We start from the raw sequence: 13,163 nt of genomic DNA on the forward strand, positions 1-13,163 counted from the left end.
GTGTTTTCCTGTCCTGCTGGTGGCTTCTGTTTACATGGATTGAGGAAATGGGGGATGGAAATTGTGCATCAACCAGATTTTGGAAAAGTTCCTTTTTTCTAGAGGACAACTTCAATTCTACCACTCCAAGCTAGCTGGAGAATTCTGGGAGATGTAGTTCAGAAAGGTCACTTCCCCAATCCCTGTGAATCCCAGGACGGCCGAGGTGCATGTGTTGCATCTGGACCTGCATTTATAATCAGCCCTTCTTTTCCGACAGGAGGGTTTTTGAGAAATAATCCGCAGTGATATTTTCGCCCTGGGGATGAGAAATGAACACATCAGATCATCTGTGCTTTTTGCAAAATCTCACCCTGCCGAGAAGTGGTGAGACTAAGGGGATCATCTGTGAAGGTTTGAATTTCTGACCAAGAACGGAATAGCCCCCTTGTTCTCAGATTTTCATTGTAGCTGGCGGTAACTTTATCTCTTAATGGGAACGATGCAAAATATTATTTCTCTTTGTTCCACGAATAAAACTGTCCAAACTGGAAGTTTCACAAAACAAAGTATCATTTTTGTGGCTTTGTTCATGTATTTGATACATACTTAATTCTAGCTACTTAGGGAAAAGCACTTTATAGCTTTCGAGTCATTTTCCATATTAATGTTATTATTGGTTTGAAGCCCAAATTATTATTTTTTGTTTTAGTCACTGAATATTTTCCCCTCCCCAACATTAAATTCCAAGTTTAAATATATGATTGAGTTCAATTAACACCACTGTTTAAATGATCGTTGCTGTTGTAATGAAGTTTATGGCTAGCTTGTTTAGGAAATCAAATGGAAATTATTTGAATGTAATGCAAGAAGGACTCCACCATAATGGGTATGAGTACATACTGCAGCATTTCCAGGGACCACTAGGTAGGTGGGTGTTTATATCACTCCATGTTCAACTGGAATAGGCAAGAGCAATTGGCTGAACCTACACATTTGAACTCTCCCATAGATTTTAGTGGGGTTTAATTAGGATGAGACAGTTATTGCTTTGTGCCAGGGTGCCAAATTGTAGAGGGCATCAGCATCTAGTGGTGAACTGATAGTGGAGCACTAGGGAAACAAGCAACAATGCCTCCAAACCTGTTTTACTTCCTTCTCTTCTTCCTCCTTCTGAAAGCTGAAATACTTCTCTTTTTGGAGGGAGGAATGCCACATTTTTCCTTGGTAGAGGTTTGCATTCATGCCTTATGGCATAGTGAGTATGAGACAGTGCCATTTGGCGCAGGTCCCAACATTTTCATTCCAGCTCTGAGATTTTAGCTCAGTTGCCTAAATTCAGGCACACAAATTCTTCAAATACTGAAAAGGAAACATAGGAGAATGTAGTATCTCGTAAGGTGTCTGTGCCTCACTAAGCACTGGGCAAAGGAGGTTGGGGCATTCTGTTACTCCACATGTATTATGAAGCCTATCAATTTCATCGTATGATGGGGTTAGACATAAGATCTGGCCAACTCCTCCCTGGTTTCAAATAGAAAGAGAACTCCTATTTGAGCTAGGAAATATATTTAATGTGAAAAAGGACTTAAAATGTCAGCTTCAAAATATCAATAGCACTTTATATCATGCAATGCAACTGTGGAAGAAAGAAAGCGGAGGAGATCTGCTATGAAATTAATGATGCTTAAGCTTCAGGGCCCCTAATCCCGAAGGTCCCCCAGAAGCAACTTTAGTTCACATTAAAAAATGTGGTGATCTGTCATGAAACAACCCCATTGAAGAAGATAACAGTGGTTCCCTAGACCTCATTGTTGGTTGAGAAGGGCCTCCCGTAACAGTTCAAGCTTCAGGACCCCAAAAATATAGGTCCACCACTGAAAGATAGGAGAAGTTCCTACCAGATATTTCCCCTCAGATACCAATACATCATCCCTCAGGTCTCTTGCAGGTGATGAGGTATTTAACCCTTACAGTTTTAAAAAAGATTGGCCTTATTAGCTTAATGGAGTTCTACACCAATCAATAACCTCTTCTTCAGGGGTTTTGGAGAGACCACTTCAGAGAATGGAGCATATTGTGGCTAACTTAGTATTAAATAAATATTTTTACTAGACAAGCCAAAATCAGGAAGAAGGCTTTGAGGTGCCCCACTCCCCTTGATGCTCTTCTCTATTCACTCGCTGAAATAAAGAAGCAGTGTCAAAACATTATGTGTTGTTGATTGAGACAGACCTAGGCTCATCACTGGGGTTGGGTAATATGACTAGAATATTAAAATCAATGAAGAGAAGTTGTCAAAAATGTTTGCCAGATTTCCAGTTAAAGGGGCCTTTGTTATTGCTAGGGAGACTGCAATGAAAATACTCCAAAATTGTATTTGCTCCCTCTGGGGCTCTCACATATTAATATTTCAATGTCATCTATCTGTTGGAAAGGCTGTAAGTGTAAGGGACCATTTCAGCACCTCTGGGACTATGGCAAAAAGCAGACCAGTTTTTAGAAGAAAGTACTGTATTGCACATTGTGGCTCTCATAGCGGAATATGGAAATTCTCCCTCCCTCCCTCATATATCTAATGGATACTAAATCAAATTCACTTTACTCTGAGTATGTGGATGTCACAACTTTGTGGATTCCTTATTTAATGCCTTGGTCTGGAAATGGAAGTTGATAGCTTATAGGTATGTTTGTCAGAGGGAAGTGGATGTTGCCAAATAGGATGCGAGTTGGTGCCCTCAAGTGGTGATGATTGTTATTATATGCAGGAAAGGGGAAGCCTCAACTTAAAATGTTTCATCCCACCCCCAAAAGGTAGACCTACCTTACACTTCTTGTTTCTAATCATCATTGTAACACAGGCATCATTCATTATGATAGCGGGCAATTAATTAATGAATTCCAATAATGAAGGTGTCTAATAAAGAAGAACTTTGTGTGAACAGGACTTTGACAGCTATGTCCAAGCTACAACTCTATAACCATGTCAAAAATATGTTTTGAAAAGAGATACTGCTAACCTATATTTCAAATGAGTGAATTTCAGAATCAGTGGGTCCTGAAACTGTGGGGTGCATTTTATAAATTGCAATTTTGTTTTGCTTTCATAGGCTTACTGAAATATAAGCAAATTTACACAGAAAAACTGGGTCGGACAGTAAAGCCCTAAGTATGGAAAGGCTTTATTTGCTTTGTGAAGCAAGATGTCCAGCCTGCTCTCCAACCAGGACCATTTTTGTTTCCTTGGCACATCCCCATTGCTACTGTCACTGCTTAGAGGTGCTCTAAGACTAAATTGTCCTAAGACTATCCCTTTGGGTTTTATCTCCTGGAACGTCATGTTTGTCTGGTTTACAAGTTGCTCCTCCCTCCTACTCACTGGAAAGAAGGACTGTGACATTCAGTACATCTGAAAGAAAATTTCACTGGGAGAACAAGAGGAGGGAGAAAAATCAAGGTAGGGCTTGCTCTATCGGTGCGTCTCCCTACTGGGAGAACCTTGTGTGTCCTGAATTTTGATGCATCATGCAGATCTAAGACGCAAGCTGTACCTTGATTTTTCTTCGCTAATAGAACGAGGGACCAAATCTCTATTGGACCACTTGTCAAGTAAAAATTCAGCACAAAGGGATTACAACCACAGTGAAGCAAATACGTACCTGGTGCCCTCCAAATGTAGCTGCATGACAACTGCAGTTCCCATCATCTCCAGTGGCTATGCTGGCAATAATGGGAGTTGCAGTTCAAGGCATCAGGAGAGGATCAGCTTAGGGGAAATAATAACATGGCCCTGGTTCCTGAGTCAAATGAAAAAAAAAATCTGTGTAATCCTACCAAGAGTTAATTCCCTCTGCTTTCTCTCAAATAATTTAACCTTTAACACATCCACTGCTTTCCCTTTTCCCTTCCGCTTGTTTACTTTTATTTCTGTTCTACTAATAAATAACTCAATTTGGTTTTGCCACCTAAAGATATGAGTAAAAAAAATTGCTTTGTAACATTAGATGTCTACCTCAGAACATAAATCTCCAATTAAATTCTAGCCCAGCAGCTTGGAAGGGAAGAAACAACCCAGGTTTAGATACTGTTGACTTATGGTTTCTTTGAAGTGCCTTCAGACCCTTCGCTTCCCTCATCGCCTGAAGCCCTGAGAAAAAACAGTGAAAAGCTGATATTGAGAAGAATTTGCACCACCACAGCTGCTGAGTCTCGCTCGCTCACTCCTGAACACCAGAACAGGTGCTTCTGTTCCTCTCCTTCTTCACTTCTTCTCCCGTCTCTAGCATTCAACTCTATCCCTGAAGCCCTTTCCCTCCTTCATGCCTGATTCTTTCGCTTCCACCCCTAAATTTCCGCCACAGGGCGATTACTGTGAGTCAAACTCCAGCAAGAAGCAGCTCTTTCCTCCCGTGATATAATCCCAATCAGAAACTGTTATTAACACTGGCCGCTGGATAAGAGGCAGTCTTGCCTCAAACCAGGTGTACACAAGCTCTAGGACTCCCCAGGGGCCTCACTGCATGCAATGAAACAAAACTGAATGTGGCTGGACACCTCTTCCTGGTTTTATAAATGCACTTTCAGGGAGGGAAAAAAAACCAAGGTGTAGGACCTTGGTTTGAAAGAGAACTTCTGTTCTTGGACCAAAAAGAGGCAGAAGGGCTGCCCGAGGCCTGTGGGCTACATGTGGCCTACCCCGTTCCTCCATAAGCAACTGGAAACTGCGTACAGGCAAGTACATGGAATTCCATGCAGGCAACTGTGTGAGCAAGGAGAGGAAGGAACAAGCATTCAGGAGAGTGGCCCTACTGGGCAAGCTAGCTGACTGGTTTGCAGTCTTGCTAAAAGCTGGAATCTGCTCAGACCAACAGTCCCCTGATACTGCAGCTTTCAAAAGTCAAGTTTGGACTTCAGACTGGGGGAGTCTGGAAGGTGTAGTCCAAAGAGGAACTTAATTTTTCCCAACTTGGTGTGAACAAATAAGAATGCTGACTTTGTGTGCCCAAAGTCACCCCAAATGGCACGCCCCTCCCAAGAATTACCAGGAGGCTTGACCCATATGAGATAATTTCACTTGATGCCCGGCCCATGTTCTTCCTGTATTTGCAAAGTCACGGAGGGACCACATACCCAATTATCTATTTATTTCCAGGCAATTATTGGAACATGAACAGCACCTTGAGAGTAAGTTTCAAAATGTAAAACCATCAACCAGACATGATGCTAAGGCATTTCAAAGAAGCTGGCTGTTGGGTGACATATGGTCATGGCCAAAAATATTGGCACCCTTGCAATTCTGTCAGAAAATGCAACTTCTCTCTCAGAAAATTGTTGCAGTTGCAAATGTTTTGGTACTCACATGTTCATTTCTTTGGTTTGCATTGGAACAACACACACACACACACACACACACACACAAACAGAGAAGAAAAGTCAAATCTGATAAAATCCCACACAGAAACCCAAAAATGCACTGGCCAAAATTATTGCCACCCTGTCTAAATTGTAATAAATAATTGCTTTTCAAGCATGTGATGCTTCTTTAATTTGCATTTAGACACACCTGTCACAAGGTGTGGGCAATATAGTAATCACACTTGCAGCCACTTAAGATGGAGAAAAGTTGACTCAACCTTTGTGTTGTGTGTGACACTGAGTATGGAGAAAATAATGAAATGTAAAGAGTTGTCTGTGGATTTGAGAGAGCAAATTGTGGTAAAACATCAACAATCTCAAGGCTACAAGTCCACCTCCAGAGATCTTAATGTTCCTGTGTCCACAGTGCGCAATATCATCCAGAGGTTTACAGCCCATGGCACTGTAGCTAACCTCCCTGGATGTGGACAGAAGAGCAAAATTACTGAAAAATTACAACGAAAGGTTGTTCGAATGGTGGATAGAGAACCCAGATTAACTTCCCAACAAATTCAAGCTCATCTGCAGACACAGGGTACAACAGTGTCAGCTCGCGCTATCCGTCACCATCTGAATGAAAAGAGACGCTATGGTAGGAGACCCAGGAGGACACCACTGCTGACACAAAGGCATAAAAAAGCAAGACTGGAGTATGCCAAAATGTATATGACAAAACTACAATCCTTTTGGGAGAATGTACTGTGGACAGATGAGACAAAAGTAGAGCTTTTTGGTCAAGGACATCATGGCACTGTTTGCAGAAAAAGAAATGAGGCATTCAAAGAAAAGAACACGGTCCCTACAGTCGAACATGGTGGAGGTTCAAAGATGTTTTGTGGTCGCTTTGCTGCTTCTGGCACTGGATGCCTTGACTGTGTGAATGGTATCATGAAATCTGATGATTACCAAAGAATTTTGGGGCGCAACATAGTGGCCAGTGTCAGAAAGCTGCGTCTCCACCAGAGGTCATGAGTCTTCCAGCAAGACAATGACCCAAAACACACTTCAAAAAGCACTCAGAAATGGTTACAAACAAAGCGTTGGAGAGTTCTGAAATGGCCAGCAATGAGTCCAGATCTGAGTCCCATAGAACAGTGGTCCCCAACCTTGGGTCTCCAGATGTTCTTGGACTTCAACTCCCAGAAATCCTGGCCTGCAGAGGTGGTGGTGTAGGCTTCTGGGAGTTGTAGTCCAAGAACATCTGGAGGCCCAAGGTTGGGGACCACTGCCATAGAACACCTGTGGAGAGATCTCAGAACAGCAGTTGGGGGAAGGCATCCTTCAAATCTGAAGGCCTTGGAGCAGTTTGCAAAAGAAGAGTGGTCCAAAATTCCCATAGAGAAGTGTTAGAAATTCATTCATGATTACAGGAAGTGATTGATTTCAGTTATTTTTTCCAAGGGGGGGGTGCTACCAAATATTAAGTTAAGGGTGCCAATAATTTTGGCCAGTGCATTTCTGGGTTTCAGTGTGGGATTGTATCAGATTTGACTTTTCTTCTCTCTTGTTTTGTGTTGTTCCAACGCAAACCAAAGAAATGAACATGTGAGCATCTGCAACATTTTTCTGAGAGAAGGGTTGCATTTTGTGACAGAATTGCAAGGTTGCCAATATCTTTGGCCATGACTGTAGGTGTATTTTGTAGGTTGTCTCGGGCTTATTTTGGGTTGCACCCTCCTCCCCAGCCTTATTAATCTGTAGCTATGTTGGCAAAAATCACTGAGGGGGCAGCCTGCTTGGAATAAGTTTCACAAAAATAAAGCCTTGATTTTAAAGACCAGGACTCCCAGACTCTCCAGGCCACCGTGGGTCTCACTCATGCTGACTAGGGATTCCAGCAGTTGTATAATAGTGACAGACTCTGAAGCAAAGCAGGGTAGTCAGGAGGAAATGTTATGTTTACTGAGACCCTTATATCAAGGTGTGAGACAGCAGTTCCTTGTTCCAACAAGTTAACACAGATTGTGCAAAACCCACATTTTAGGCTAGGGAGAATACAGGTGTCTTCCAAGGTAGACTATCTCCTGACTATGGTAAGAGGCATGTGGCCCCAGTGTAAAATAATGAATGCAAAGATTTGTTGAAGGAGAAACCAATGTTGTTAGCCTTGCACAACCAGAATATACCCAAACTATGCTGGTTAGAGACATATCCCCATTGGCATAAATTTCTGCAATGAATTGCCACTAATTAAGTAGTCAGTTTAGGCACTTACTAACAGATTAGTTGCATGATTCAGTGAGTGCTAACAAATATTTATGCTGACTTCATGCTGTTGTTGTTTAGTCATTAAGTCGTGTCTGAGTCTTCGTGACCCCATGGACCCGAGCACGCCGGGTGCTCCTGTCTTCCACTGCCTCACGGAATTTGGTCAAATTCATGTTGGTAGCTTTGATGACAAATTATGAAGTTATGCTGACTTCATAATTTGCAGCAATTCATAGCAGAAATGTATTCTTACGGAGTGGTATCAGCATAAATATCCAATAGGATTCTAGCCATTGTGTATCTGTATACTATCTTTCTTCTTAAACAATATTTTTAAATAAAGCAAAGCAAAGCAAAGCGTGCTGCTTATATACCGCCCCATAGCGCTTCAAGCACTCTCTGGGTGGTTTACAAGTTAATTATGCAGGCCACACATTGCCCCCCCCCCCCAGCGAGCTGGGTACTCCTTTTACCGACCTCGGAAGGAGAGAAGGCCGAGTCAACCTTGAGCTGCTACCTGGGATTGAACTCCAGGTCGTGAGCACAGTTTTGGCTGCAGTACAGCAGTTCAACCACTGCGCCACGAGGCTCACCCCCTTTGGAAAAATAGATAAATTTAAATAAATCTCTCTTAATTAAGTTCTCCTGATCAGTTGTGTAACATGCATCACACCACAAAGGAAAACAGTTCATCATAAACCACAAAACTCAATGAATTCTATGACAAAAGTTGGGGGACACCCACTAGCTTTCATGGGTTTAGAAGAGGGCTAAACAATTCTGTGAGCATAAGCATGGTTATAATAGGGTTTACAATGTTTTTGCACTGATGGCAACATGTGATATGGAGTTAGTGCACAGTAGCTGCACACGCAGATATGCATAAGCAACTGCACACATACACACACACACAGACAGACAGGCACACAGAGAGAGACATAGAACATCTATATGAGGCCGCTGGGTGGGGTCATCAGGAGGTGTGGGGCACTGTGCCACCAATATGCGGATGACACACAGCTCTACATCTCCTTTTTTCCAACTGCAGGAGATGCCGTTCTGTCCCTTCAGCGTTGCCTGGAGTCCGTACTGGAATGGATGCAGGAGAACGGGCTGAGGCTGAACCCGGACAAGACGGAGGTACTGAGGGTGGGTGCCCCCACACTTGGGGATATGGGAAACTCCCTCACTTTTGGGGGGGTGACTCTGTCCGCCAGGGATGGGGTCCGCAGCTTGGGGATCCATCTGGACCCGGCGCTCACCATGGAATCCCAGGTGGCGTCCGTGGTCCGCACCGCTTTCTTTCATCTTAGGCGGATAGCCCAGCTGCGGCCCTACCTCGATGTTGGGGCTCTCACCACTTTGGTGCATGCGCTTGTAATCTCAAGATTAGACCACTGTAATGCGCTCTACGTGGGGCTACCTTTGAGGCTGCTGCGGAAACTACAGGTGGTGCAGAATGCTGCGGCCAGATTACTCAGTGGAGTGAGAAGATACCAACATATCTCCCCCACCCTGGCCGCGTTGCATTGGCTGCCCATCCGATTCCGCATCGACTTCAAAGTCTTGATGCTTACTTACAAAGCCCTAAACGGTTTAGGACCTCGATACTTGATGGAGCGCCTTCTCCCACCAAGATCTACCCGTGTCACTCGTGCTAGCCAGGAGGTGAGGCTGAGGAGCCTAACGCCGAGAGAGGCCCGGAAGGAAAAGACCAGAAATAGGGCCTTCTCGGCGGTGGCTCCTCGCCTCTGGAACAACTTACCTCCTGAGATTCGCGCGGCTCCCTCGCTGGGCATGTTCAAGAAACAATTAAAAACGCTGTTGTATAAGCGGGCCTTTCCAACAGAAAACTCCTGACGATTTTCTTTCTATATCTTTTTAATTTCTATCTTTCTTAAATTGTAATGTTTTAAAATTTTGTTGTTGCTGTTTGTTGTGAGCCGCCTAGAGTGGTCTAGTACGACCAGATAGGCGGGATAGAAATAAAATAAATAAATAAATAAATAAATAAACTGTTGGATAGCTTTATAGTTTAAGTATCTGGCTGTGGAGGCAGTGTTCACTTCCCTACTGTGCCTCGTTGTGAAGGACTAGACTTGGTGATTCATATGTTCCCTTCCAGCGCAGCTGTTCTGAGATTATTATCACAGTAGGATAGCCGTATCTGCAGAGTATATTAAAGATATTTTAAAAAAAACCCAAGAAAGACGTATTTTCCCAATGTATTTACCATAATGGGCCACCAGAGAGACCCAGAGACCATGCTATGTATTCTAGGGTCACTGGTTCTTAACCTTGTGTTACTCAGGAGTTTTGGACTGCAACTCCCAGAAGCCTTCACCACCAGCTGTCCTGACTGGGGTTTCTGGGAGTTGCAGTTCAAAAGCATCCGAGTAGCAAAGGTTAAGAACCACTGTTCTAGGTATTGAAAAATACATAGCATGGTCTCTGGCTCCCACTAGTGGCCAGTTCTGTTCGTACGTGGTGAAAATATTCTTTTCTGGATTGTTTTCTTTTATCATGCTATTTATAGCATTCACTATTATTCACGATTTTCAACTTGCTCAGTGGAAATGAAGTACTGACTGAATGCAAGGCAAGTTTGGAAAACTGGGAAGGGGGTGGGAAGGGAAATGCAATAGAGTGTCTGGAAATTTCATCTAAAACACTGTGAATTGCAGTATGGTGTTATGGATCTCATGGTAGATCTCTTTTTAATAGAGGAAGGCCTCTAATATTAATTACACTGGCATTGAGATCATCCTGCAGTTGCAGCTGATTTGTATAAGTGTAGTAAACATGCTTTGTAAAGCAGGCAACGTATTGATGATTTTGGCAAAATTCTCAGCATACCACCCTCTCCTATTATTCCCAAATGCCTAGTGGCAAGAGAATAAGTAGTAGCCCAGATTTAGGTAACCCTGTAGTTAATCACAGTTTCTTTGAACTGCCCTTTTTCACAAGAGGCTCTTCAGATAGAAGGAGCCGCTGCCTCTCTATTAAAACCAGGGAGGGAAAAAAAGAGAATTAATCAAAGTTTATGGCATGTAAAAGCTGTTCCCATCCATTCCCTTGTGTGGTCCTCAGCAACTGTTCCAATATTGCTTTTACGGAATCCTAGACGAATGTGCTACAAATGAGTGAGCAGGGCCATAGCTTCCTGCTACAAAGGACTTCAGCTCCCTCTTTGCCTGAGCATCAGTCAATCTCCTCTTTTTCTAACAGATTCTGAGCTTCATCATCATTTTTAAAATTATTGTAATTATTTATGCGAATTTTATATGTCACACACTGATTTACTGTTTCCCCTTGCAGATTGTTTTGAACGGCATCAGGCTGCTAATCTGTGCCACAAAGGAGAAAACTGAAAGGCATAACTAACAGCTCACATTTTTGCATCTCTTGGGGTTACTTACATTTTTATGGAACTAGGCTTTTTCACGGGAGGTGGCTCGCAAGACTTCTGGTGGTCTGAAAACCAGAAAAGACCAGAGGTTTCATGGAATTTGCTATATAAGGATCAGGTCTCAGGTGTTTTATGGCTTGGCACCATCTATCTAATATTGATCAAACTCTTACTTGATGTTTATGCTTATTATAAACAACCCACAGGATTTTGGCTGGTATTTCATAGAGATATTATCAATTTTTTGGGCAATTTTTAAAATGCAGTACTTCATAATTTGATTCATGGTTCAGATTTTCTTAGCAGTTTAAGGAGGTTTGTCCTCACCGTTTGTAATTAATACAAACTGATCTTAAAGTCTGCCTTGGCTTTAAGATCATTAGGAGAGGCCTTTCTTTAAGACCCACCATTCTTGCAGGTGTACTTGGTGGGCACAGAGGAGAGGGCCTTCTCTGTTGCTGCTCCCAAACTCTGGAACTCCCTCCCACAGGAAGCTAGGTTGGCCCCATCTTTGTTGTCCTTTTTTTGCAAGCAGGCAAAGACCTTTCTCTTCAGGCAGACTTTCTCTTAATAACTGGTGGTCTGAGAGGTTTTTTTAAATGGACTGTTGTGGTCTGTTGTTTCAAATATGTTTTAGTATTGGTTTTATTACCATTTTAATATAATACTTGTTTAATTCTTTTAAAATATTTGTATATCTACTGTTTTTAGCTTTTAAATATTGCCTTTTTAATGATGTAAGCAACCCTGGGTTCTTTTTAAGGAGAATGGCAGGATAAAAATATAAACAAACAAACAAACAAACAAACAAACAAACGACAGACAGACAGACAGACAGACAGACAGACAGACAGACAGACAGACAGACAGACAGATAGATAGATAGATAGATAGATAGATAGATAGATAGATAGATAGATAGATAGATAGATAGATAGATAGATAGATAGATAGATAGATAGATAGATAGATAGATAGATAGATAGATAGATAGATAGATAGATAGATAGATAGAACAAAACTGTACAGGCAGCACTATTTATTAGGTTAAGACTCTATGCCTTTATGAACAAAAAAATTCAGAAGGGGAAGCATTTAACATGCATCTCCAAGCTGAACAAAAATGCTTCTATTGAATTTGTGTCACTTATAAGACAAAAGAGATTTGGCAAAAAGGTGACAATCCAAACCATAATCAGGTTTTGTTTAGCTTTTCTCTAGCTTCTGCAGCTTCACCTTGGAATCTACTACACTTTTTCCAGATGTTGTGTGAAACCACAAGAGCAAGAAATGTGTAGGCAGGCAGGCAGGCAGGCAGGCAGGCAGGCAGGCAGGCAGGCAGGCAGGCAGGCAGGCAGGCAGGCAGGCAAGCAAGCAAGCAAGCAAGACCTGCTGTGTAGCAAGCAGAGGTCTCAAAACAGCCCTTTCCATTTATACCTTGCATTGGCCCAGTTGAATATATCATCTTCTTCTGAAGAGTCTTCAGCAGCAGCAGCATTTAATATCTCAACCATGCTCTTTCTCAATTTTTCATCCAGAGGCTGATACAAATCTTTGATCCATAAAGGCTCATCAGGCGAAGAATCTCTAGAATTCTGGAAAGAAAAATGTGAGAATGAGTCACAAACAATACCACAAAACAGCTTTAGAATTGGGGTTGTAAAAATGCCACTGCTTTTCCCCAAGTTATGCTTTCACAGTGTGTTGGACTACCATTCCCATCAATGCTGTGTCCAAGCAGACTGAGGAAGATGGGAACTACAAGAGAACACTTTGGAAAAGCCTGGTCGAGGCAGTCAAAAGCCAATTTCAATTCATTGGTTCTTCAGACTCCAGAACAGGGCTGGACAACTTACCTCAAAGCCTTCCACATACTGCTTACCCAAATTCCTATCAGTGCTAGCTAAAGAGGTCAAAGAGGAAAGTAATTGTCAAAATTTGGAGGGCCCCACTTTGTCCAGACCCATTCTAGAGCTGTAGCTCTTCACCTCTGTCTCCCCCAGATGTTTTGAATTTCAGCCTCCAGAGTCCATAACCACTGGTCATGTTGGCTGGAGTCTCTGAAAATACAGAAGGAGCCCCATATTGGTGAGGGATCCATTCCACAATTTATCATGAATTCCTGAAACCACAGAGAATAGCATACCCTGTA

This window comes from Pogona vitticeps, chromosome 2 (assembly GCF_051106095.1).
Source record: "Pogona vitticeps strain Pit_001003342236 chromosome 2, PviZW2.1, whole genome shotgun sequence".
Taxonomy (NCBI): Eukaryota; Metazoa; Chordata; class Lepidosauria; order Squamata; family Agamidae; genus Pogona; species Pogona vitticeps.